Source organism: Saccopteryx leptura, chromosome 11, assembly GCF_036850995.1.
Source record: "Saccopteryx leptura isolate mSacLep1 chromosome 11, mSacLep1_pri_phased_curated, whole genome shotgun sequence".
Taxonomy (NCBI): domain Eukaryota; kingdom Metazoa; phylum Chordata; class Mammalia; order Chiroptera; family Emballonuridae; genus Saccopteryx; species Saccopteryx leptura.
Window position 1 is genome coordinate 27162693 of NC_089513.1, and position 27451 is coordinate 27190143.

The 27451-nt window shown below is 38.3% G+C and overlaps 1 pseudogene; it reads right to left on the reverse strand.

Annotated features, from left to right (window-relative positions):
* Positions 1-1870: 1870 nt before the first annotated feature.
* Positions 1871-27451, reverse strand: part of LOC136382882 (kinesin-like protein KIF11) — a 41376-nt pseudogene continuing 15795 nt past the window's right edge.

The window sequence follows — 27451 nt, forward strand, 5'->3', positions numbered from 1 at the left end:
TGTGACTAGTGGCTACTGTGCTAGACAGAACAGGCTTATACATGGTTGCAACTAACACGTAACAGAATAAAAGGGGTGGAGAGGAATTTTTGAAGTTGGGGACCCTGGAAAATTCTCTCGGAGGACATGGTGTTTCAGCAGTGCCTGTAAGAGTGGAGGAAGATAGTAGGAAAGGCATCAGAGGGAGTGGGCAGAGCATAAAGGGATGGAAAAGAGACGGAAACGCAAGCTGTCCACCTTGGCTAAAGTGGGCAGTTTGTGGGGCCTAGGGAAGAGTACCAACAGAGACAAAGATTGCAGACCTTAAGTGATAAACTGATGATTCATGACTGTATTTATGTGCATGTTAGTTTGTTGAGAGTATTTTTGAATTAGACCTTGGCTGTAGTGTGTAGCATGGACAGAAAATGACACAAACCCACAGCAGGAAGGCCAGTGAGTGACATTCTCAGCAGTGCCTGCCAGGGGAAATGAGGGCCTTGGCACAGGTAGCCCAAGTGAGAATGGAGGCAGCAGGTGTGGGGTAGCAAAGACGTGGACTTGGCAGCACATGCTTCATAACCGGGTAGAATGGAAAGAAGTCCCAGGTGTCCCTCGGTCAAGGACTGAGCCACAGAGCAGAACGTGAGTCTCTTCCTGAGAGAGAATACAGGCAGAGGGACAGGGTGAGGGAGAAGCTGAGAAGTTAGCTTTTAAGCATCTTGAATTTGAGGTTTATATCCTAAGAAATCTAAGCTTTTATTTAGAAAGCTACAAAGAACACTGAAAAAAAATTAGTCCATATTCTTACTTGAGATGTGAAAACATAGACTAATATATCAGTTTGGTGGTTTGGAAAAGGGATTGAATTCATAGTAAAAGGTCCTGTGTTTGAGATCTTAGGAAGGCAGAGTCCAGCATTTAATAGAGGGCAGGTGAGTGTGGGGCACTGAGCAAGCCATACTGTTTCTTGAATTTTCTAGTGGCATAATAGGATATAAAAGAAAGGTATATATTTTTAATAGTTTTAACAATTAAATTTAGTACTTTTTAATGCTGTTTTAAATAGTTCTCAAATTGGTTTTCTAAATGGACAATCACATCATCTTTTTAATTTTTCTATTCCTTTATTCTTCTTTTATTGTACTCTTATCTCAAAGAAAAATATTTTTAATGCTGGTAACAACAGCTACCATTATATATATTTTAGCATTGTTTGAAATACTCTGTATCATATTTAGAAAACAGTTTCTTTTTATTTCACTAAGCATTTTTTGGCTAATATTAAACTTAGGTTATTTATACTCTACCTATATTTAGAAGTGAATTTCATTAATAGTTTTCTTTTTTTTTAATCTTGCATTTATCTGGTTTATGGTCAGTGTTATATTAGCATCTTAAAATGAAGTAAGACACATTTCATCTTCCAGTATCACAGAGAAGTTATCCATCTGTAATCAGAGAAGATAACACATAAGATGGCTTCTTGTAAATTTATATATCTAGATTCTTGCACAATCAGGTACTGATATGAAATTAGGTTTTAATACTCCAAATCCCCAAAACATGTTTATTTTGGGAAGTGGCTGGCAGCTAAAGTGTAGAACTTTTCCTTCCTTCCCTCCCCACTCCCTTCTCCCCTCCTTTTCTCCTCCTCTTCCTTCCTTCTCCTTTTTAGTCCTGTAGGCCCCTTTTCTAGCTTCTCCAAACCATCCTCCTTATCTGATGAACAAATTTTTTTCTCTAAGAGAGCCGGTCCCTGGCAGACTCACTCCATCTAGAGTTTTCACCAGCTGCTTGTGACCTAGTTAACTGCTTGTTCCCCACTGAGGCAGGTTTAGTGAAAGTCCCGCAAGTCCTTTCGGAGGGAGCTCGCCTTCAGTGTGTGGTGTCAGGGGCACTGGAGAAGGTGCCAGGGTCTCGGCATCTGCCTCAGCGTGGGTAATTTATGAGTCCCCAGCAAGTCGGGCCGAGGAAGAGAGATCCGGAGAGGAGACCCTGCTAATTGGCCCTTCTGTTCTTGGCAGGCACCACTGGTGAGATGCTCCCTGGGCCCAGACTTCTTCTGTCCTTTTCAAAAGGCAGAGAAACCGCTTAACTGGACACATTAAGAAAGAAAACAAGTGGGAAAAGTCCCCCACTCTAGGGAGAGACTGTCACTGGCTTCACCAGCGACAGGACCATTTCCTATCTAGGGAGAAGCCATGCACCTGACACCGGCTTTTGTTTTGTGCACCCTGAGAGAGAGGACAGTTTCCTGCTGCAGAGAAAGGAGCCGGGCCAGTTGGTTTAGACTCATGTGTCTGCTTCACGAGTTCAGCAGTTATTTGGAGCTCAGGTGCACCATGAGCTAGATCAGAAAGGGTAGTTGCCAGGTGACAATTCAACTCCATCTACAGTTTGGGGGTCCACGTGAGGAGCAGGATCTAAGGAGACTCAAGTCACCCTAGGGAACTTCATGAGGAGGTGGCAGCAAAAATTTAAAGAGGACTAATAGCGCATTGTAGCTCCATACCCTGCCTGTGCCAACGTCTCGCAGCAAAATAATGAAAACCGCCTTTACCCTAAATGGCAGGACTAATCACTATTTTCTTGCCCACCTAATAGAACACCCCAGTATCTACTTATGTTGCTCATCTGACCTGGTTTTACAACAATGATGCCAACTGGGGCAGGTGGAGTGTGAGTGAATGTTTTTTCTGGAATGATTTGGCAGGTTGCTCCCAAAAGTGGCCTTTGGCTCAGGGAACCATTGAAAGAGCTGTTCATTTTGGTAGAAACCAAAGCTTGCTGGGCTGGCACCTTCTCCCAGAGTTTGAAACAGAATTCAAACAGAGATGCAATCACGGTTCTGAAAAGAGGTGAGAATACTGGAATTTCTTTGAAGACTTTTTTTTTTAATTTAATTTTTTTTTTTTCTGAAGCTGGAAACGGGGAGAGACAGTCAGACAGACTCCGGCATGCGCCCGACCAGGATCCACCCTGCACGCCCACCAGGGGGCGACGCTCTGCCCACCAGGGGGCGATGCTCTGCCCATCTGGGGCGTCGCTCTATTGCGACCAGAGACACTCTAGCGCCTGGGGCAGAGGCCAAGGAGCCATCCCCAGTGCCCGGGCCATCTTTGCTCCAATGGAGCCTCACTGCGGGAGGGGAAGAGAGAGACAGAGAGAAAGGAGAGGGGGAGGGGTGGAGAAGCAGATGGGCGCTTCTCCTGTGTGCCCTGGCCGGGAATCGAACCCGGGACTTCTGCACGCCAGGCCGACGTTCTACCACTGAGCCAACCGGCCAGGGCCTCTTTGAGGACTTTTGAACATACATTGGCTAGTGTAGGATAAGAAAAGTATTGGAGATCTGCATTGACTGGAGTTATGAGACATACTCAGATTAAAAACTGGCTCGGTCCAGGCGGTAAGTTCTTTTACAGAAGAGAACAATTATTTTTTTCCCATGGCATCATGATTAAATGATGTCAGGAACTATTCCATATTTGAGCATAATACTGAACATACTTTCTTAACTTTGTCTGACGTTATAATCATATATTGTTTTGTAAAAATCTTGTTTCTCAATTAATGTCTTCACCACAAAGTTGAAAGTAATGTTCATAACTATAATACCTAATATTTATTATGTAATGTGATAAGGTGCCGAAGAATTGCAAAAATTAACATTAGTATTTTAGAAGGAAGAGTCAGGCCCCTTACCCCTCCTTTCTGAAAAGAAAAAAGAAAACCCCAGAAAAAGAGATTAAAGGGGCAAAAGTTAGTAACTAATCATAGTTTAACTATAGTTCTCTGGAAGGACTGAGGCCACTACTTGCTAGAAAACAAAGAACTTCCTCTTCCCCTTCAATAAGATCCTTTAGGAGACAATGTTTGCATATCCTACACTGATTTTAACTCTTCCTCCCCTCCTGGAGTCCTGAGAGTAACATATACCTCTAGACAAAGGAATCATGAGGCCACTCCCCTTGCCTGAAAAACCTGCATTCTGTAACATTTTATATGTTTTCTAATAATCATCCCTTTTTGAAATCCTTTATATGTATAAAAAATTGTAAACTAAACAAGTAGGGGGACTAGCTTATTAGGTTTCCTAATAAAAGCTAGTCCTAGCACTTTTAGAAGGGTATTTTCATTTGGCCTTTCTCCTTATCCTAAGCTAACATTTTGCTGTGGCACAGGGATGAGAGTTAAACATTAGAAGATTTGGGAATGTCATATCGGAAAAGAAGAAGTAAAGGTATCACTTTTTGCAGATGATATGATCCTATACATCGAAAACCCCAAAGAATCCACAAAAAGACTACTAGAAACAATAAGCCAATACAGTAAGGTCGCAGGATACAAAATTAACATACAGAAGTCAATAGCCTTTCTATATGCCAACAATGAAACAATTGAGAACGAACTCAAAAGAATAATCCCCTTCACGATTGCAACAAAAAAAATAAAATACTTAGGAATAAACATAACAAAGAATGTAAAGGACTTATATAATGAAAACTATAAACCATTGTTAAGGGAAATCGAAAAAGATATAATGAAATGGAAGAATATACCTTGTTCTTGGCTAGGAAGAATAAATATAATCAAGATGGCTATATTACCCAAAGGAATATACAAATTTAATGCAATTCCCATCAAACTTCCAATGACGTTTTTTAAAGAAATAGAGCAAAAAATCATCAGATTTATATGGAACTATAAAAAACTCCGAATAGCCAAAGCAATCCTAAAGAAAAAGAATGAAGCTGGGGGCATTACAATACCTGACTTCAAACTCTATTATAGGGCCACGACAATCAAAACAGCATGGTATTGGCAGAAAAATAGACACTCAGACCAATGGAACAGAATAGAAAGTCCAGAAATAAAACCACATATATATAGTCAAATAATTTTTGATAAAGGGGCCAACAACACACAATGGAGAAAAGAAAGCCTCTTCAATAAATGGTGCTGGGAAAACTGGAAAGCCACATGCAAAAGAATGAAACTGGACTACAGTTTGTCCCCCTGTACCAAAATTAACTCAAAATGGATCAAAGATCTAAACATAAGACCTGAAACAATTAAGTACATAGAAGAAGACATAGGTACTAAACTCATGGACCTGGGTTTTAAAGAGCATTTTATGAATTTGACTCCACAGGCAAGAGAAGTGAAGGCAAAAATTAATGAATGGGACTACATCAGACTAAGAAGTTTTTGCTCAGCAAGAGAAACTGATAACAAAATAAACAGAAAGCCAACTAAATGGGAAATGATATTTTCAAACAACAACTCAGATAAGGGCCTAATATCCAAAATATACAAAGAATTCATAAAACTCAACAACAAACAAACAAACAGTCCAATAAAAAAATGGGAAGAGGATATGAACAGACACTTCTCCCAGGAAGAAATACAAATGGCCAACAGATATATGAAAAGATGCTCATCTTCTTTAGCTATTAGAGAAATACAAATCAAAACGGCAATGAGATACCACCTCACACCTGTTCGATTAGCTATTATTAGCAAGACAGGTAATAGCAAATGTTGGAGAGGCTGTGGAGAAAAAGGAACCCTCATCCACTGTTGGTGGGAATGTAAAGTAGTACAACCATTATGGAAGAAAGTATGATGGTTCCTCAAAAAACTGAAAATAGAACTACCTTATGACCCAGCAATCCCTCTACTGGGTATATACTCCAAAAACTCAGAAACATTGATACATAAAGACACATGCAGCCCCATGTTTATTGCAGCATTGTTCACAGTGGCCAGGACATGGAAACAACCAAAAATCCCATCAATAGATGACTGGATAAAGAAGATGTGGCACATATACACTATGGAATATTACTCAGCCATAAGAAATGATGACATCGGAACATTTACAGCAAAATGGTGGGATCTTGATAACATGATACGAAGTGAAATAAATCAGAAAAAACCAGGAAGTGCATTATTCCATACGTAGGTGGGACATAAAAGTGAAACTAAGAGACATTGATAAGAGTGTGGTGGTTACGGGGGGGAGGGGGGAATGGGAGAGGGAAAGTGGGAGGGGGAGGGGCACAAAGAAAACAAGATAGAAGGTGACAGAGGACAATATGACTTTGGGTGATGGGTATGCAACATAATTGAACGACAAGATAACCTGGACTTGTTATCTTTGAATATATGTATCCTGATTTATTGATGTCACCCCATTAAAAAAGTAAAATTATTATAAAAAAAAGAAGATTTGGGAATGTCTTTGATAGGTAAAAATGACATTTATCGCTACTGTGTTGATATGTAAAATGACATTTATCGCTATTGTGTTACCTTGTAAATTTTAATATGTAGACATGTTTTTTCTTTTAATAGATCCTATAGACCAGCGGTTCTCAACCTGTGGGTTGCCACCCCAGCGGGGGTCGAACGACCAAAACACAGGGGTCGCCTAAAGCCATCGGAAAATACATATTTATTATACAATACATTTTTAAATAAAATATGTATTTCTGATGGCTTTAAGTGACCCCTGTGTTTTGGTCGTTCGACCCCCGCCGGGGTGGCGACCCACAGGTTGAGAACCGCTGCTATAGACAAATGTTGTAAGCTTGTTAATGATTAATTATTGTGTCATGATCCCCCTCCTTTTCCCCCCAACCTGTATGTGATCAAGTCTATATAACTAGCCTCAGGGCTATATTGGAGGCTACACGATTTGGGTTAGCTGTACTTTGTGTAAGTCATGTATAACCGGCTTATTAATAAATCTCCTCCTAAAATTTCTTCTGTATCCTGCCTTGGTTTTCTCTACATAACCCGCGGAATTAAGGTATGCTACTTCATAACAGTAAGTATAGTGTGTTGAGCACAGTGCTAATAAATTAATATCCACCTTTTACCTAAAAAGCTTTAAGATTAATAGGTATTAATTCAATTTAATTTTGGTGTGCCTTTAGAAAGAAGGTTTATAAATGCATGTGAAAAGACTTGCATTCTTGGCACAAGCCATAACTAACTCAAGTAGTGTGACTCTGGGCTGGCCACTTCGTATTTCTTGACCTCGGTTTCCTCCTCAGAGACAACAGCTCATATTCTGTTGACCCATAGTAGCATAAGATAAGCTTTCTCATGTGCTGTGTCACTTTCCCACCTCAACTGTATGAGGAAAGTGTCCGTTTTATAGATGAGGAAGTTGAGGCCCAGTGAGGATCAGAACCTCGTTCATGATCATGGAGCCAGTAAATTTGTATACCTGAATTTAAACTCCTCATGTCCAATGCCAGATACCTCCTCTTCATTTTGCCCCCTTTGGTATCATCTCACAGATTGGCAAGATAGCATTTCACCTATGTGATGTTGGGTGACAAGGAACAATTTGCAATTTTGGTGGGATCATAAAGAGCAAGACAGTTTGCTTTTGAGAGCATGGGCTTCAGAGTTCCTCACAGTTGAAAACTCAAGCTTCTATGTGTCTGACTGAGGCCGGTCACCTAAGCCCTCTAAGCCTATGCATCTTTACCTACATGTGGTAGGACAGCAGGACCTCCTTCATGGGCTAGTGAGGAGGATTCAATCAGGCCTTAGCACAGTGCCCAGCATATTAGAGCTCTTGATTGTTAGTCACTCTTCTTATGATACAGAGAAGGGTCCTAGCTACCTACACACTTGGAGTCCACCTGCTTTGGGGATGTGACCTAACACTCACATAAGGCCAGGGAAAAGAGCTAACGGTGCTACAAGGGCCACAGTTCCAGGGGAAGATAAGTCCATCCTTTCCTCTGGATTCAACTTGTTTCTCTCCCCAAACTAACAACCCTTGCTTTGGAACACATGCTTTAAAACCTAGCTGATGCGTTACCAGCAGAAGATTGAGATGTTGGTCATGTAAAATTATATTATGCCATTGCAGCCTGACCAGGCAGTAGCACAGTGGATAGAGCGCCAAACTGGGATGCATAGGATCCAGGTTTAAAACCCTGAGGTTGCCAGCTTGAGCACAGGCTCGCCAGCTTAAGTGCAGGGTCACTGACTTGAGCATGGGATCATAGACATGACCCCATAGGCACTGGCTTGAGCCCAAGGTTGCTGGCTTGAGCAAGGGGTCAGTTCCTCTGCTGTAGTCCCCCCATCAAGGCACATATGAGAAAGCAGTCAATGAACTCCTAAGGAAACTAAGGAGCCACAACGAAGAATTGATGCTTCTCATCTTTCTCCTTTCCTGTCTGTCTATCCCTCTATGTTCCTCTCTCTGTCAAAAAAGAAAAAATGCCATTGCAGTACTCAGAAGAAGCAAAATAAAAAAAAAGTTACTCTAATCACATCACTTCATGCCATTATAGAAAGCGCCAACATGTCCATAAGATACTCTGGCTGTGGGCTTAAGTAGCACTCACATATTGATTTTTTTTTCTCCTAAATTATTGACTGGGTGTCTCCAGCACATTGTAAAATGTCTACTGATGTGCAGTGACACAGTGGGGGTCATTCTTTAAATCTTTGTAAACCTCTTAAACACTGGTCACATTCTACCTGTCTTTGTGTGTCCAGAGCTATAATTTTAATAACAGTGAGAAGGGAGAAGGAACAACAAAAGCAACAATAAAATAAGCCAGACACAGCCCAAAATCAAGACTCTCTTCTCTTACAATCTCCTTTGAAATTTCTCGAAGTCCAAAATGCAATTAATCACTCCTGTGAGAAAATTTGGAATTGATCAATACATTTCATCATTGCTTTAATTGTCCTTAAAGTTGTTTGAGGAAGAAAGTTTTCTGCTTTTGGAAAATAAATGAATAAACAGCTTCATTAAGACTCTGCTCACTCTTCCTCTCACCCATGGTAGGGAGAGCTATGAACAAAGACACAATATAGATAGGGAGTTGTTTTTTCTTTTTCTCTCTCTCTTCTCCAACACTGCACTTATTTTCCTTTCTCTCCCTCTTTCTTCCTAATTAGGAAATTAGAAGGTGTTTTTGTTAAGGCTTCTTAAGCAGCAAGTGACAAGGAACTGAGCATGCAGACTAATTCTTGAATTCAATGGACAAGAAGAAAATGAAGGCGAGAGGAAGAGGGTGAATAGGCAGATGATGTAGCAGTGTGCACTGAACTTTTAAAGTGCAGATCCTTTACCTGGGAGACAAGCCCTTGTTTCCACATTTTACTGTAAAGTAAAATAGATAAGCAACCCACATGAATAGGAGGTGTGGACATGCTCTATACCTTCAGTTCTGAGCATTGAGCAACTGTGTCCGGGAGACTAAATAATGCTGTAGGTTATATATACATACATGTTATGAGGTAGATTATTTGCATCTGCAATATACCCATATTTGTGTGTGTATATATAGGCATATGTTGGTAAATTCCTTTCTTTTTCTTTCGTTTTTCTGGCTTTCTTCCCTTCAGAATTCCAGTGTCTTCTTTTTGCCCCTAAATTCCTGAAGCTTCTTAATAGTATCATTTAATCTTATTCTGGCCTTCTAAGATAAGTCTTCGTAGAGTCTAAATTTTTCTAGTGCCACAACCAGACACATTGAAATTCTTTTTTTTTTTCTTAGAGCTCTGTTTTCCAAAGTGGCAATATTTACAATCATGTATGCAGTGCTGATAAGCTTAAATAGCACTTTTTAATGTTACATATTCAAACTTTATATATATAAAGTTCTTCTGAGAACACTACCTAGATTCAGAAGAAATTTCAGGAACTGCTAAAGACAGAGAAAACACACGCTGGGGCTTATTTTTTTCTCTTTTCAAATCACAAAGCATAGGTAACCAACCATCTATGGTACACTGATTCTGCAGGGAAACAATATAACTTGGCAGTTAAGAGAGCAGCTCCTGGGACCACACGGCTTAGACTGTCATTCTACTTGTCTTTCCTAACTGACACTGGGCACATATCTAAGACTCAGTCTTCTCACTCTGTAAATCAGAATAGTTATGTTAATTACATACTTTTTCTGTATTGAGGATCACTTAAGGTTAGTACATAAAAACACAACTGAGATCAGCAGAGCAAGCGTTCAATAAATGTGAGCAGTTTTTGTTATATAAGTAATCCTTTTATTATGTCTCACCCTTCACCAAAAAAAACAGCGTGCTTCATACAAAAGCACACTAGGATTCTATGAAAAGCAACAACTTTGTAGGTGTGGCTCTCAATCTCGTAAAACCCATAATTCACTATGATAGATGTACAAAATTAACTTCAATAGTGATCTTTGATTAAACCACCAATCCACTCCAGCCACTGGGAAACCCATCAGTGGCTTGCCTGAGGGCTGTTATGGGAGAAAGATCAATGAATTGCTGCCAAGTTCTGGTTCTGTCATTAACAGACGGGGCAACTGTGGACCAGACATTTCACCCATCCTGGACTTTGGGCTTTCCATCAGTAAATGAGAAAGTTGGATAAAAGACTCCCTAGAAATCCATTCAGATTGGCCTCTTTGTGTTTTTATTGTTTTCATTTTTAGGCTAAGTTTAGGGAATTCAGGAAACAATCTAGCGAAATGAGTTGTTTGTAGAATGTGTGCCTTCAGTGAAGTTCCAGCACGCACACATGCGTGCCCTGAGCTGCGTTCTCTTTATCGCATTCCTTATTGCAGGAAATTGAAGTTGCTTCCCATTCTCTCTGTGTTACTGTCAGGTGGCACGGACTGTACAAATTTTGGTACATAGACTTCCTGATCTCTTTGGCTTTTCACTTTAAATTAATGCCAGTTGGCATGAGACCAGATTACATTTGTCATATTTCTTCTTGTATATATTCCTGGTCTGGAGGAACAACTATAGGGCAAGAAAAATGCAGACTATTTTTCAATCCCTTAGGAACAAGGCTAAGAGAGCTGTAAGGTGTAGGACATACACAATGCTTTTATAAATAGGATAAGCATACATGAAACCTAAAACCAATAACAGATAAAACCGAACTGAGAACTTATCCCAAACATTATCTAAATAACTGCAGGAGGGAACAAATACCACCTCTTCTGTCTCTGATATCATGAAGACTTATGTGCTGCAGGTAATTGGGTCCTCCTAGCATTTATTCCCACCTGAGACATTCATTCAGACCTAGAATTTGGTAAATGCTATCTCTAACAGTACGATGAGCTACATCAGTATGAAGCCTCCTCATTTGGAGCTATTTCTTTAGGAATCTAACTCTAGACTGACACCATGATAGAGTCCATGACCTTCAGGTAAAGGGAGTGATTGCCCCAGTCAGCTTTATTAACTACTCCAGCCCTTACCTGTGAGTGTCCTACGCCCTTGCTGGTCTTTCAAGATCTACTTCTGATTCTCAGTATCCTAAAGCATCTCATTCCATTCCAAAAGTAACTCAGAGCTGCTTTTTAGAAGGATTTTCTTCATCCTTGGCTGAACTAAAACCCCATGCCACTTTCACTGATCATAATTTCACACACCAGAACTCAACAGAGCAAGTCAATTTTTTCTTCCGTATGATAAGATCACATATATTTGCAGCTGACTGTCCTAGAGTTCTTGACTTTTCTTGATATTAACTTTGAGGACAACCACTGAGCAGGGTTAAAGAGAGCTTCTGCCATGTGGAGGCACGTTAGGAGTTAGAGGGGGCCAAAGCCAGCGTGGGCTGGACACAAAGGCATTTCAGAAAATGGACAACTTAATTCAAGAAAATACCTTATTGCAGATTATTCTTCACACACACACACACACACACACACACACACTAATTAGTTTTGCCTTATCTTAGTTTTGGTTCAAAGTACGAAAGGAAGGTGATATGTCATTTTGGGGGGTAGAGCTTTACCGAAAGAAGAACAAACACTAAAGGACATTGATTTTGTCCTAATTCGCTAGGCACCCTGAGAGGAAAGGGAGTATCAGTGGGCACATTTCAACAGGAGCAGATCATCTGCCTCTCACCACTGTGAGGTGCTGCTTCTTGTGCCAGCATCTTAGGTGATGGCTTTTCTTTCTTGAGACAGTATCTCTTTCAAAAGGTAGGCCGGTAGAGAGGTACATTATCTGGAGCTGAAATCTCTACTTCTTCAATGAATCGGCCAAATAAAAACCTACTGGGCACTGACTGTAGCAAGATTTTCAAACAGGGGTGTTTAAACTGTATCTATACACACACACTCACACACTAGAGAAGTGAGAGAATAATTTACATCATTCAGTGTCCAATCTACCCATTAGAGGCTAAGTCCACAAACATTTTCTTTTTATCTTTCTCCTTGAAGAGAAAACCTCCCTCACATTTTTTTCGCTTAGTAATATGCCCGTAAGCAGAGGTAACCCAAAACATAGAACAGATGAGTTGGAGGGGAGCTCGACAGGATGAATGCTGAATCATTTTTCTGTTTTCTGCCTTTTGAGGGGTCCAGAGCCAGTTCTGTGTATTGCAAAAAGTAAGGTACCTCCCACGCTTTGGATTTTTGAACCTGTCCCCATTTTCTCTCTCTAGTTAAATTATATTTCTTCACTGCCCAGTTAAAGATCGATTTATAATAATAAGGTTATATTTCCTCGTGTTGATAACTCTGAGAAACATAAATTACTATAAACTATTTGTTTCTCCTATCTTCTCATTGAAAGAATGGGAAGAAATGCGACAATGCCACAAGGAGGCTATCAGTGTGGTTGATGGGAGGCCCTGGGAATGTGGGCAAGAGGGTGTACCGCTCAGGTGTGCTCAGGTGAGGACACCTGCGCCCACCTTGTAGAGCCCTTGTAGCCCATGGGAGGAGGCAGAATGAGACCCCTGTTTCCTTGTGTATTTGCCTTCTACCCACCAGAGAGCACAAGAAAGCCAATGCTCCTGCAGGTGATTGAAAAGAAGAGCCGATTTTGAAACATTTTACTTTAAAAACGTACATTTCCTTCTGTTTACATCTGCATATATCTTCCCACTGATGTGGCAGCTTAAATGCTTTATTTACTTTTAAAGCTCTACAATTGGCTTTTAAGTTGTGGTTACAGCTCCCGCCCTCTTCCAGATGTGATCCAATTGTACACAAACACATAAACAATTAAAATGGCAAGATGAGGTGGGGGAAAAGGGCAATAAAAATGGTCAGTCAATTAAATCAGTGAAATAAAAAAAAATTAAGCCATGGAATGGTGTACACAATAACCCATATTTTATTATTTTCCCCTTACAACATTGTAAAAAATACATAAGCCCTTGATGTATGTACGTTTCCTTGAGCAAGGTGCTCTGTGGCTCAGAGGCGGATTGGCAGCATGTGATGTGGGCAGCTGTAAGGTAACAACATGTTTTCCCATAAAAAGCAGAGGAAATAGGCACATAAATTCCATATAAACTGTCAGTGTGTCAGCTATGCTAACACTAGGGAAGCCGGTGCCCTGGAGCTACGCTAACATATGCACCTTCATTTTTCAAACACACACACATCTTGAATTCACAAAGCTAAGCTACAGTCAGACTACTTTTTTTTTCTTCTCCCATCTAGCAGTTGCCCCTACCCCCCCCTCCTTCAGATAGCTCTTGCTTTAAGAAAGCAAAGGCAGAGGACAAGAATAAAAAAGGAAAATGGTATCGAGATGTGATCTTTACCCATTTTTGCCATCTTCGACAAGCGTAACACTTCCTGAGTCTCTTGCGTTAAAAAGCAAACTCCAGTGGAATTGAATCTACAGAGGCCATGGTGCTAAGACTGTGGCTGTAAGGTCAGGAACATAGAGGGGACTGGGAGATGTTCTTCCTCTGTCCCTTCCTCCATCCCTTTCTCCTCCCCTCCTTCTCTTCCTTCTTTTTTTGTTTTCCTGTTTATTGGTTCTTTGGAGAGAACTTCTAGGATGTAAAATAACTTGGTTTATTTGAAAATAACACCCAGGCATCCAAAACACTTTTTTTCTTGCTGGTAACTCTATGTATAAAGGTATTGACAATTAACATCACAAATCTGAATTTAGGGTCATATGTTAAAGTGAAGCCGTAGCTTCTGCCTCCTCCTGGAGTGGTCCAGGTTTGCTGATGACTGTGTGTGTTGTGGGGGTGCTGTAGTGGATCTGGGGTCCAAAAGTTTGAATTCTGTTTTCATCTTTCTCTATTTGAAATTTTTTCATAGCTATGTTGTAAAAATGTAACACAGACTGATTACCTAAATTCACACTTTCCCTTATGTCTTGACAGCTGACTGTGTTTAATTCAACCATGCAGATTATTAGTGTTCAAGACCTCTGCTTTCTAGGTAAACATATTTCCTGAGTAACCTAGGCTTTAATTTTTTTGTCAGCTCACAGGGACTTGGCATCTGCAGCATCATAAGGCTATTGTGATTACTAAGTGAAATACTAAATGTGCATAGCACATAAGGACAGTTTCATGTGATCTTCAGCTATGAGGAATTATTGAGTCTGACAACTTTTGAACTCAGGATTTTGGAAGCATATGTAGACAAACTTGAATCATGCCTGACCTGTGGTGGCACAGTGGGTAAAAGCGTCGACCTGGAACGCTGAGGTCGCTGGTTCGAAACCCCAGGCTTGCCTTGTCAAGACACATAGGGGAGTTGATGCTTCCTGCTCCTCCCTCTGTTCTTTCTATCTCTTTCCTCTCTCTCTCTCTCTCTCTCTCTCTGTCTCCTATCTCTAAAAAAATGAATAAATAAAATGTAAAAAATAAATAATAAAAAAAACTTGAATCACAAAATACTTGCTCTTAAACAGAAAAAGACTCAGGTACAGAGAACAGACTGATGGTTGCCAGAGGGTTGGAGGTTGGCAGGCTGGGTGAAAAAGGTGAAGGGATTAAGAAGTATAGATTGGTAGTTACAAAATTGTTATGGAGATATGAAGTACAGCATAGGGAATATAGTCTATAATATTATAATAACTATGTATGGTGCCAGTGGGTACTGGGATATTGGGGTAAAGTATATGATTGTCTAATAACTGTGCTGTACACCTGAAACTAATGCAAAATAATATTGAATGTAAACTATAATTGAAAAAACTTAAAAAAGGCAGTGCAGTAGCCCCTTCTGGTTTTCATGACCCTTATAGCTTATATGAGAAGTTAGATCTTAAACAATTACTAATTTTTTTGAGGAATAAATTGTATTTACCTATTAAAACATATATATGTTATTTTTATTTAATTTATATATTTTTTATTTTATATATTTTATTTATATATATTCCTTATATTTATTTTATTAATATATGTATTCTTTGTTTCCTTAACTATGAAGTTCTAGGTTCCCAGAGTTTATTTTATTTTATTTATTTTTTATTAATTTTAATGGGGTGACATTGATAAATCAGGGTACATATGTTCAGAGAAAACATCTCCAGATTACTTTGACATTTGATTATGTTGCATACCCATCACCCAAAGTCAAATTGTCTTCGATCACCTTCTATCTGGTTTTCTTTGTGCCTCTCCCCTCTCCCCACCCCTCCCTTTCCTTCTTTCCTCCCCGTACCACTAGTAACCACCACACTCTTGTCCATGTCTCTGAGTCTCATTTTTATGTCCCACCTGTGAATGGAATTATATAGTTCTTAGTTTTTTCTGATTTACTTATTTCACTCGGTTCCTGTAAGCAGGAGAGACCCATTGCTCCTCAGCACTCCCTACCAGGCTCGGTGTAGCTTTTTCTTTGCTCTTTGGTTTTTGAGAGCTGTTCTTGTAGTCCAGAGTTTGTTTTTGATGCTGATTGTTCCTAAATTAATTTGTAATCCAGTTTGGTGGTGTGAGCTGGGAGTCTGTGCATCTGCCTACTCTGCTGCCATCTTGGAATTTAGGTTCCCAGAATTTAAAATGTGTTCAACACAGTATGTCTTTCATCTAGTATTAGGCAAGGTTAAAATAATAAAAAGGCAAAAACAAAGCAAAACAAAAAAAGTTAAATAAAAACCAGTTTAAAAGAACAAATGTAATAAAATAAATAGGATGACCCCACAGTCATTATTCTTGCACATCATCAATGCAGTGGTTTTAAGAGCTGTCTTTAACATTAATATCTAAACATCTGGGGTAGTATTCTGAGCATTGATTTAAGCCATATTCATTCCTGTTATGGTTTGGTCATTAAAATCCTATAATTCTTTTTTTGTCCTTTCTTTTATAGTAGTTGTCAGAATCAATCTCAGACAGCAGTAGACTTCTAAGAAACATATATGTAAGACTGCCAACAAAATCATTTAGATGTGATAATACCTAATCACTATTAATTAATCACCCTGCATCACAAGATCATGATTATCATTTGCTTCACTGTCATGCATACTGACAAACCGATACTCAAAGTTGTTACTGGGCTCTTCACAGGTATCTGGAAGAAGTCACTGCACCAGGGTTTAAACTTTAATTTCAAACTATGGTTAATTCTATTTATAGCTCCTTGTGGTGTGACTCCCCAAAGTTTTTAATACATTTACATTATTTGTTCATAACTCTAAAAAAAGATTAAATTAAGAAAGAATTAATGTATTTACCTTCAAATGATAATAATTTTGAAATTAAAGAAAAATAAAACTAGAAAAGGATGATAGCAATTCGTTCCCTTTATGTTGTTCAGCTCTCCATTTCAATCTACTGGTGTCACTGGGAAGCCAACTTTTTATTTGCGGAATCAGCTTTGCATATGGGACCTCTTATGTTTCCAGCAGGCATATCTTGCACTGCTGTTGGACCAAAATGGTTTAAGTTTAATTATCTAGATACATTGCTCTCTGCAGTAACCTCACTGTTGTCCTCACTGTAATCTACCACGTTATTAATGCCAGATTTTTTCTATTAGCTTTTAAACTGTTCTTTTACACTGAACATTTTGCCACCAAACTGTTACCAATAAAAATCCCCAAATGCCTAAAGGTTATTTTAAACACAGTGTGAGCACTGCTGGTTTCATCTTGCCATTTATTTTGTTGAGTCATTATCGGTATGCATTGTGTGAACTTATTGTATGCATTTTTTATGCTGCTGGAATGGCAGTATATTTTTAATGACCCCATTTTAATATGACTGTCCTGAAAAAAAAATCATTAAACCCAGGGTTTAACAAGGACTGTGTATACTTCACCTATCATTTCTCCTTGTGTCAAATATGGTTGAGTAATAACTTTAGGAAACTAATATATTTTGGAATCTTGGCTTCTGTTTCATTTACAGCTATAATGCATACTAAAGGATGCTATAAAAGAACATTTTCTTTGTAGTAAGTGTTCTCTGCATCATATTCTCTAGTAGCCGGATAACCAAAGAGCTCAGGCATAGAATAACTTTCTTTATAAATGTCAAAAAAAAAATTTAGGCACATAGTACACATTTTAAGAAAACTTTTAAGTCATTGAAACTCTGATTCACTATTGTAAAAACCCAAGTTGTATTCTTAGTAATACTGTTTCTTATGGATATATATACTCTGGCCTATGACCATGCCACTTTTAGCTAAAATCTCATCAGGTTTTAAAAGTGAAAATTAAGCTGGGGCAAATGGATGAGGACTTTAAATGGAAAAAGACAAACAAAACAATTAGAACTGAGATTAAACAAACGTGTGATTGAATGTCATTTCCATAAATATGTTGTTACACATAAACTCACATTCTCAGAAGAGGAGGCCATAATATTTTATCTAATCTGGCTAAAAGTCTCCTAGCTTATAGATCTCTCTATAGGTATTTGGTCCAGGAGTCCTAGGAGATAAACTGGTGTGATGTGATTTAACAAAACCCTGATTTTAAAGAGTAGTTTAGCGTTGTTATCCTTATCTTTGAAATAATGTATGTATGGTGAGGGAAAAGAACAGCATAGTCCAGCCAACAGTCATGTAACTTATTCATTCATTCAGCCTTCTAACACTGATTCAAATTAATCAAATATTTATTGAACACTTATTATGTGCCATGCTTTATTAAGTGGTTTTCAAGGTATACCAGTAAACAAGACAGATGTGCTCTATCCACAGGAAACATAGTTTTGCAAAGTAAATTTTTCTGCTTGATGAGTAATATAATCAGACATAAACATCTCAAGGTTGCAAGAATTCTTTCAGTCGTGACATGATCACTGAATTTCATAGCTAGAAGTGTGAAAACTGGACTCTCCTAGGATTTGGTTCTTAAATCTTGATAAGGCTAAGAAAATTGCAACCCAATTCAGGCCTACCAGTCAGAATGAGAAGGGTATACGTTAGGCAGTATAGAGGAAAGCAACAGTTTTACCTGATAGTTTTGATAGGTTATGTGAGAAGCACTATTCCATTTTGAGGGACTAACATGAGGAAGGATGACGTATTTATCCTAGCTATACAGGCTAAAGTTTCTGGCATAACCTCAGTAAAAGAAGAGGTATAAATTGGAAGAGTGATAAAATGGGATTCAAGACACTCATGCCATGGCTGAAAGTTTAACCAGGATACAGTGCTGGAGGGTAGAAGGAAGACTACAGTTTTAAGTGCCTCCAAAGAAATCTAAACACTATGTCTATTTGTAGGACGAAGTTATTAAATCTCACTTTTTTTTTAAGTGAAAGGAGGGAAGATAGACTCTTGCATTTGCCCTGACTGGGATCCACCAGGCAACCCCTGTCTGGGGCTGATATTCAAATCAACTGAGCTATTTTTAGCACCTGAGGCTCAGGGCAGATGTTTGAGTCAATCAATACACTGGCTATGGGAAGGGAAGAGGAAGATAAGGGTGAGAGAGAGGGGGAGAAAATCAGATTGTCAATTATCCTGTGTGCACTGTCTAGGGACCAAATCTGGGATGTCCACACACCGGGCCAACATTCTACCCACTAAACCGGCCAGCCAGGGCCAAATCTCTCTTTTGACAGTGCTTGCTGACCAATTTCTCTTTCATGATAATAGCTTGGAAACCTGGGTGGTCTGGGATTACCTAGGGTACTTCTGGTTGATAAAGTTCATGTGAGAAACAAAGACAGGAAGAATGAGGCTACAGCAGACCACTCATCACTTCTTCATCTTCACCATTTCAGAGGTGGCTCTAAGTCTGTGCAGAGAATTGGAACCATGGTGTGGTAAGAGAGCTATTTAAAGGGAAACTATAGTGGTGTGTCCAGTGCTGCCTTTAGGATCACAAACCTGGTTGGATTCCAGCTCCAGTACTATGAACCTTGTGGCTTTGGTACATGTTACTTAATCTCACTAAGCCTTGGTCTCCTTATTAAAAAAAAAAAATCTGGGATCATTTTAATTTTATATGGTTGCGAAGATTCTTAAATTAAAAGGATTTTTCTAAAGTGCTTGGAACAAAGAAAATGGAGAATGTCATTAAGCCTCTCTCTCTTCCATTAACAGTAAAGTACATTCTGTAGGTCAGTGCTATACAAAAATTAGTCCAATAAATTATTGGTGAATAAATAATTATGCTAATCTCTTTGCTTGTATATACTTTTACTAGCATACACATATATAGTCACACTTTTTGTCAGCTGACAGGTAGTAGAGACTTATAATTCAACCACCTTGAAAATGACTGTATTCTGATGTCTGAAAAAAAATGTCCTCTGGCGGGGTAGGTACCATCAAGTTTGTAAATAAATCATCAAAGAATGAAACAGGATAAAATGTTTGATGGGATTTTCATGGCATTATCATATAGATTACATCATAAAGATGAGTTTGACTATATCTGAAGAAATGTTTCAGGATTTACATAATGAATTAAAATAAAAAAGGCAGACTTAGATCTGAATCCTTTAACCAACATTCATCCATAGCAAAGTCAATGGTTTTCATTGAGTTCCATCTGCATTGATGAGACTTGCTGGATCTTATTAATGGTGTTAATGATGGAAAAGTATCTAACATCCAGAAATCTAAAATAAAAAAAATCTTTTAGGAGGGCAAATAAATGGAAGGGGCTCAGTTACTCTACTGTCTCTAAGTGCTATGAAATCCAGATTGTGGAATTAAAATAAAAAATAAAAAAGTTGAGTTGTTACAGTCCTAAATTCTTTTAAAAATGCCTCACTTTGATAGTCTTATGAACCCTTCTTGATCCCGAATGTAAATCTTTCAAATAAGCTCTTTCCATCCCAGCTATAGCTTTCCTAATCCTCAATCTTGTTAAAATTTCTCTAATTTATAGAATAAATCTAACTATAGGTTTTATGTCAACCAATAATTGAAGTTGCTGATACACACGGATGTCATTCTACAGGGAGATCATTTGCATTTCAATGTGTGTCTTATGCAAGGGCGATTAATGCAGGCACTTATGCCACAGAAAACTATACTTCTGCAGATCATTTAGGGATGTGGATATGCCTCTAATTCTCCACATGGTACACAGCCACCTTCTCATTCAATATGTAGAACTAAACCTAGGTTTGAGACAGTATGTGAGTTAGTAGGATCATCTATCTATCTATCTACCAACCTGCCTACCTACACAAATGAAAGAGGTGGCCAGGAGTGTTTCTGCATCTCTTTATTGGTGAGATGCTTTCTTTGGTAAAGTAACTGCTTCACCATGAGAACAGAGATGACTTTTCTGCCTGGATGCAGGATAAACTGGCTTACACAGGCAAATGTAATGGAAACACTCATTGACAAAAGACATGTCCAAACCTCTAGAGGATTTTTATAACAATTTATTTGAACTAAACTGACCATATATTCTGGGAGCAAGATTTTCAATACTCCAGAGAATAGCAGTTTGAAGTTTCTTTTCTGCATTTGAAATTAAGGAGGGAACATAAGGAAGATTACATGGATATAGGAGAAAGCATGGTGGGGATTAGATTACAGGGTAGTTAACAAGATTATGTGCTTTTTTTGAGGGTGATTAAGGTTTATTTCAAGGTTGCATTAGCCTAGATGTGCAGAAATAATAAACAAGGATTGCTTAAGGCAAAGATAAACCTTATACTAAAAAGTTCTATGCCGGGGTCATGACTATTAATAAATGATCAAATCACCCTCTGAAGTTACTTTCCGTAGAAACCCCCTCCCCCATTTTTTAAATTCACACACCTGAGATCCAGGAAGGGGTGGTTTTAATCAAAATGGTTACACTGAACCCAAAAGGGAAACCAGAAGCAGAAATATCAGAAGGTCTCTCAATAAATGAAAAATATGAACCTTAGAAAAATGTAAAGTTAGAGAGAGGATGAAACAATAAGAAGCCTTCTACATGAGGCCTTGGGGTTGGCTTCATTGAATATGATTGTTCTTGATTTAGGATGTGGTTAGGGTCATCTAGGTCATCTCTTTCACTTCCATGAATCATTTCCTTTGTGATCTAATGGTTACAGTCATTGCCTAAACAAAAGTTTAACATTCTCTTCAGTTGGAGCTCACCAAGCTGATGTCTAATTTTTCAGATCTGGTTTTGTGCAATTGTAATATTTTAGTAAGAAACACTCAACACACTGATTCACAAATAAATTTGCATAACTTATGCAGTTAACATTTTGACATTCTTAACAGGTGTATAGATACTTGCCTTTACACTTGGGAGGTAATTTGTTAAAGGAGTTGAATTACTTAATACTATCTCAGCCATTACTTGCTGAATACTCATATATTTCCTATATTTTTACTAGTGAACTGTTATTGCTCTTTTATTATTAATATAGCTTTCAAATGATTAAATCTAATCTCTAGAAAGATTTTAAGTATTTTGAAAGGGAGGCGTTATTGTAAACTTTTCATATCTACAGAGCACCAAATTGGTTCTTTTTATAGCGTGTGTTCAATATATATATTTGCTGCAAATAGCTAATGCTCAATAGATATTTGTTACAAATAATGAGGACTTAACATATAATTGTTCAGCGAATGTCTAGAAACAACAGGAAGTTAGGTTTAAATCTTGCCTCTAGCATCAAAATTGATCATTGAAGTCTAGTTCATGAATAGAACTGATCATGGCTTCTGATTTAATTTTTAATTAGTTCAGCAAATGGATTTGTAACTGAATTCTACTGTTCTTTCATAAAATGAACAATACCGATTATATTATTGGCTTTTTATAGGAGCCTTTACACAAAAAGTAAAAGTTGTAGTGAAAATACTTATATTCTTTATGATGTCAGTATCCTACATAAACAGTCCCTTCTTGAATGTCTCTTTGTAGCTTCCAAAATACACTCTACCAGGGGTCCCCAAACTTTTTACACCAGGGGCCAGTTCACTGTCCCTCAGACCGTTGGAGGGCTGCTACATACAGTGCTCCTCTCACTGACCACCAATGAAAGAGGTGCCCCTTCTGGAAGTGCGGCAGGGGGCTGGATAAATGGCCTCAGGGGGTCACATGCAGCCCGCGGGCCGTAGTTTGGGGATGCCTGCACTTGTCATGTTTTGGGACCTTCCTTAACTGACCCAAATCAATCTATTCAAATATAATTCAGTCCCCAACATATATGCTCAATCTAGCCACCATAGAGTTCTTAGTATTCTTTAAACACAGTGTTTACTTCCAATGCCTTATTATTAATCACATAGAAGCAGCGTGGTGCATTGAAATTCCACTGACTTTAAGGCAAAATGAATTAATTCCAAGATATGTCCCATGTTTGGTAACCTAGGTTGATGAATATTGACTTTTAGGATTGTGTTGAAGATCAGAGATAAGATGCAATATGTAGAACCAAGGATCTGAATAAAAGTTAGTCTGATAAATACAAATCTATTATGATGACAGCAGGGAAGAAGTAAGGTTGTAGCCAAATAATTTAAGTGTGTGGCTACCTAAGGCAAAGGAAAGGACTGCATCCGTGTCTCCTTCCTTTTCTTCTTATACCAATTTCTTTCAGGTTCAGCTCAAATCCCAATGGCTTGCATCATGTGTGCTTATATTATTGATTTACATTGCTCTAACTACTGAAGTTAAATAAGAACTCAAAAATAATAATATATAGTTCCCACATAAATATTTGTTATTTGAATATTGACAATAAAGATGATCTTGGACTACTTTGGCTGTTCCAGGAATTTAATTCACATATTTTCAACAAAAATGGAGTTTCTCAAATGGTATAAATCAGGAATACAAAAGGAAAAAGGGAACAAAAAAAAGAGGCTCATTTTGAGACATGGGTAATCTTAATTCTGTTTATCTAGCATCTAGTATTTGTCAGATTGTCTTTCATTTCTAACTGCTTAGTTTCAGACCTTTGGTTTCTTAAATAAAGTAGGAAGACTGTGATCTGGTCCATTGTAGCAAAGCAGAAAGGAGCCCTAAAGTAATTTTAGGTAAGTTTCAGCAAGAAATAAAAAGGAAAACTCTCTAAAGTATATATAACCCTCTAAATAAATCATTTTTAGGGTCTAAAGTCTCTAGGTGATGCCCCCAATTCCCTCCTAGACTGTGTGAAGAGTCCCATCCTGAGCACAGGAATTCTAAAGAAGAAAATGAGGCTGCGTAACTCCTGACCTCCACCTCATCCCCTTCCCTTTTAGAGATGGTGCTGAGACTCCTCAAATAGACTTTGGCCCAGATGAGAAAGAACAATCAATGTCCTAGCTACAAGAGGTTTCTCTGGGGTTAATCTTACTAGTTATTGAAAGCCACGCAGGACAATTGCTATTCACTCTTTTCTGAAGGTAGAGAGGAATCCACATCCTGCCATTGTTGTGGAGGACATACTGTGGTCAATGACAGTGCCATTTCACTACCCTCTAACTTTAGGGAGTTGGTGGGATGCAAAGAGAAGCAAGTAGGCAAACAAAAAATATAAAGCAATTAAAGTATCATGTTGGATCATTGTGACAAAATGATGCTAGGTAATGTCACCCAAATCTCTTTCTTGCCTTAGTGTCACCCTATTTTTCTCTCCCTTTTAAATGCATTTTTGAATGTTTTAATAAATAGCTGAAAACATGTAAGTTCATAAATTTCTTTAATTATTCATCTGCAATTCAGATTTATATATATATGAGCTCCAATTAAAAGCCAGGACAGGAAGGACTACAAATGTCAATGTAATGTGCATTGTAGATTTTACTGTTGTTTTAAATTTCATTTTAATAGTGTCTAGCATTTGGTGAATAGAATAAATTTTGAAAGAAAAAGAGAACCCAGGCAGGTACCTGTCTGTAATCAGAGGCATTTAAAGTGAGCATAAGTCCAATCCCATTCTTTAAGGGTACAGAGTATTGTCCTACTCATCAACCAGGGCATTTGGCTGTGAAGTCAAAGACAGAAATATTTAATTACTATCAGCAAACAGAAACCCAGTGAAGAGTGTTTGTGTCAGTTAGATGCCAATGAAACTAAGCCTTTCTGAGATGGAGAGGATCGATTTATTTTTTTTCCCTTCTCCAGATTTTTGCTATGACAGAATGACACACTCTTCATTCAGCCACTCAAGCAAAAGAATGACTGACGATCCAATGAAGGTCAAAAAGTTTTCCAACCAGCTGACGCTGTTTCAGACAGACTTAACCCTCCTTCACGAAATAGCTGGACCAAAAGTTTGGCTCTGAAGGCCCTCTGAGCTACCTTTCCAGAGATACACACTTAAAGGGAACTTTGCTCTGGCTGGTTTACTTTCTCACAGGGTGCCACCCCTTCCTTTGTGTGCAGCTGAAACATCTTGTGACGTTCATTCTACTTTGCTGGCATTTTCTGGTCTCACACCATTCTTGGGCTCTGGCTTTATTTCTCATCAATGTCAGTGCACCCCAGGGAATGAGTTTTTCTCTTTCCCTGAATGAACAAATGTTTTCTCTAAATGAAACCTGGAAATAAATGGCCTTTCTAACAAAGTCACAAGGGAGGATGCTCCAGGAGGTGGGAACATTTACATAAAACAAAATCTCAAAGGAATGTGTGAGTCCTCAGTTAGGAGCTCTATTAGTAGACCAGAAGAGCTTTTTGCCTCTGACCTCTGATTCTTTAGAATAACACATTCCCTCCCTCCCCTCAATGTTGCTTCACATTCTAGAGAGCTGCACTGAAGGAAGGAAGTCAGGGAGGATTTTACCAAATATTATCTGGTATGCAAAATTGTGACAAAGGCCAATAGAGAGTTGAGTCTAGTGGAATCTTTGCATTTGGGGATATATAATCCTAGGCATTATTAGTTGAAGTTGGTGGGTTCTTGAGTTTTATCTTTGTCTTGGACAGTTGGTGCCTCACACAGCTAGCCTGCCTCAACACAAATCCCATTTTGTTATTTGGCCCCTAAGTCCCTGCTCAGCCTCTGATTTCTCTACCAACCCCTTGAAAAATGTGTCTTCTGTTTCCATCCTCTTATTTCCTGATTTTCCCACTTTAAAAATGTGAAGAATTAGTGGATTCTTTTAAAATGTCTGTCAAGATAAAGCATAGCAATGTGTTTTGTATTAAGCAAAAGCCCTTGCACAGACATCAACTCATTGAAGTTTTTGCTCTGTCTTTTACAGATTAGAACATGTGTTATAATTGGTAGATGAGGAAAAAGAAGCCCTGAGTGATTGCATTATTTGTAGAGCTTTAGCTTATAAGTCACTGATAAATATGGGTAGAGCTTCTTGACTCCTTGGATAGGATTTATTCTACTATGTGTTGATTTTGTCTCTCTTTTCAAGTTCAGTTAAATATTACTGATTAAAGAAGTCACTCTTTATGGAAGTGCTTATTAAGTCCAGTTATACCTCCAGTTAAGGAGAAACTCAGGAAGGTAACAACAGGTATACTGGAAAAGTACCAAATGGTAGAGATTCTATAATTAGTGAATAATAATTCTATCACTTAGAAAAGTAATGCAGCATTTAGTAACTGAGCTTACCAAATAACCTCAATTTTCCTACTAAGTTGGAATTGATTGAACATCAATAATACAATATGTCCTTAAAGTGAAGGAAATGTTGAGTTTGAAAGGAGGCAGTTGTGTCTGTTGATTTGGGTTTTGGTGAATGGGTTACACATGTCAATAAACCTGGAGTTCTGCTTCTGGTGGCAGCCAGGATCTGGGTCAGTGATCTCATGCTTTTGCAACTGGACCTGCCACAGAAGGCATATACTCAGATATAGAGTTTAGTTTCACATGTGCCATTTTCTAACAATGCCACTCTAAATTACTGACCACTCTCAGCTTGTTTTCACATTTCTACAATAAGGGGGGACATAACCTATATGTCAGTGAGAAGAGTAAGTAAGTAATCTATATCCAGTACATAGTGTTTAATAAATACATGATAGTATAATATTATTTTATTTTCTCTGTGCATTCTCCCTTTTCCCACAGAGACATAGCAGATGAAGCACCTAAAAACTATTGACACTGTTAATGCAAGAGAACGTCTTCATCTAGACTCATCTTTGGATACAGAGCTCCTATCTTGAATTTGATTCAAATCATTGACTACTTAGTTTATTAGTTACACACCCCATTGTGCCACTATGCAAATTGCTGAGAATGTAAAAGGTCAGTACAATTCCAAGTAATGTGTTGAGTTGGGGAAAATGTGCTGTATTATAATCCAGGTAAAATGAGTATAAACTAATTTTTACTTCAAAAACACCCAAAATACACTCTTTCTTTCTCTCTCTGTCTCTCTCTGTCTCTCTCTCTCTCTTTCTCTCTCTCTCTCTCTCACACACATACACACACACAATGGGGCTTTATTTGTCAGAACACTATGGTGCATAGTATTTACAAGCAGGGACCAAAAAGAAAAAGATGCCTTAAGTTTTGATGCTATAAAATACCTAAGACTAATTTATATCTGAGAATTCTGAATATAGTCCCTGACCCAAATACCTGAGGTATATATTCATTGTATTGTCTTGCTTTGTTTCTGTTCAGATCTTCCCTTTCTTTTGGAAATTGTCACATCCCACCAGTCACATGACTACTATTGAAACTGCCCTGTGAGTGTAAATATTGTGCAACTTCAAGTGACATCTTCCACATTGCCTTTATATAGTTTATAATGTAAATGGTACTCCCCTATAATTATGCAGGTGGTGGCCCTGGTATAAAATGACCCTGCCCTTGTCTGCAGTTGATTGATCTAGGAATTTACATGATTTGAAATTTAAAAAATGCAAAGAGAAGATTCATTATCTGCAGTTCTTAAGACCCATTAATCTGACAGTTTTTTCCTTCCTGAAATTTGACTATTCAATACTTTCTTGGATACTCTGAGAAATCCTCATTTCTCTCTGGTAAATTTTCTGTTGCTGCATAAGGTAGCAAGATGTATTACTTCAACTTGAGTGAAGCAATGAAGAACCTTGACTGATATAACCACTCTAACTTTATCATGAACATCCTCACACATATGAGCCATGTGGACCAGATGCAATGCCCATTTATTTTTCAAGATCTAGATCACTGTGACTGAGGATATAGGCTTGGGATATAAGCTTTCTATAGCTGAATTCTGATCTCATCATTAACTGTAATGGCCTTGTGCAAAATACTTTATTTCATCACCTCAGTTTTTTTATCTGTAAAATAGGAATAACAGTAATACCTATATGGTTGTTGAGAAGACTAAAGGATTTGCACATAACCGACTTTGCTCTTTATAGTCAGTTGTAGTTATTATTCTAT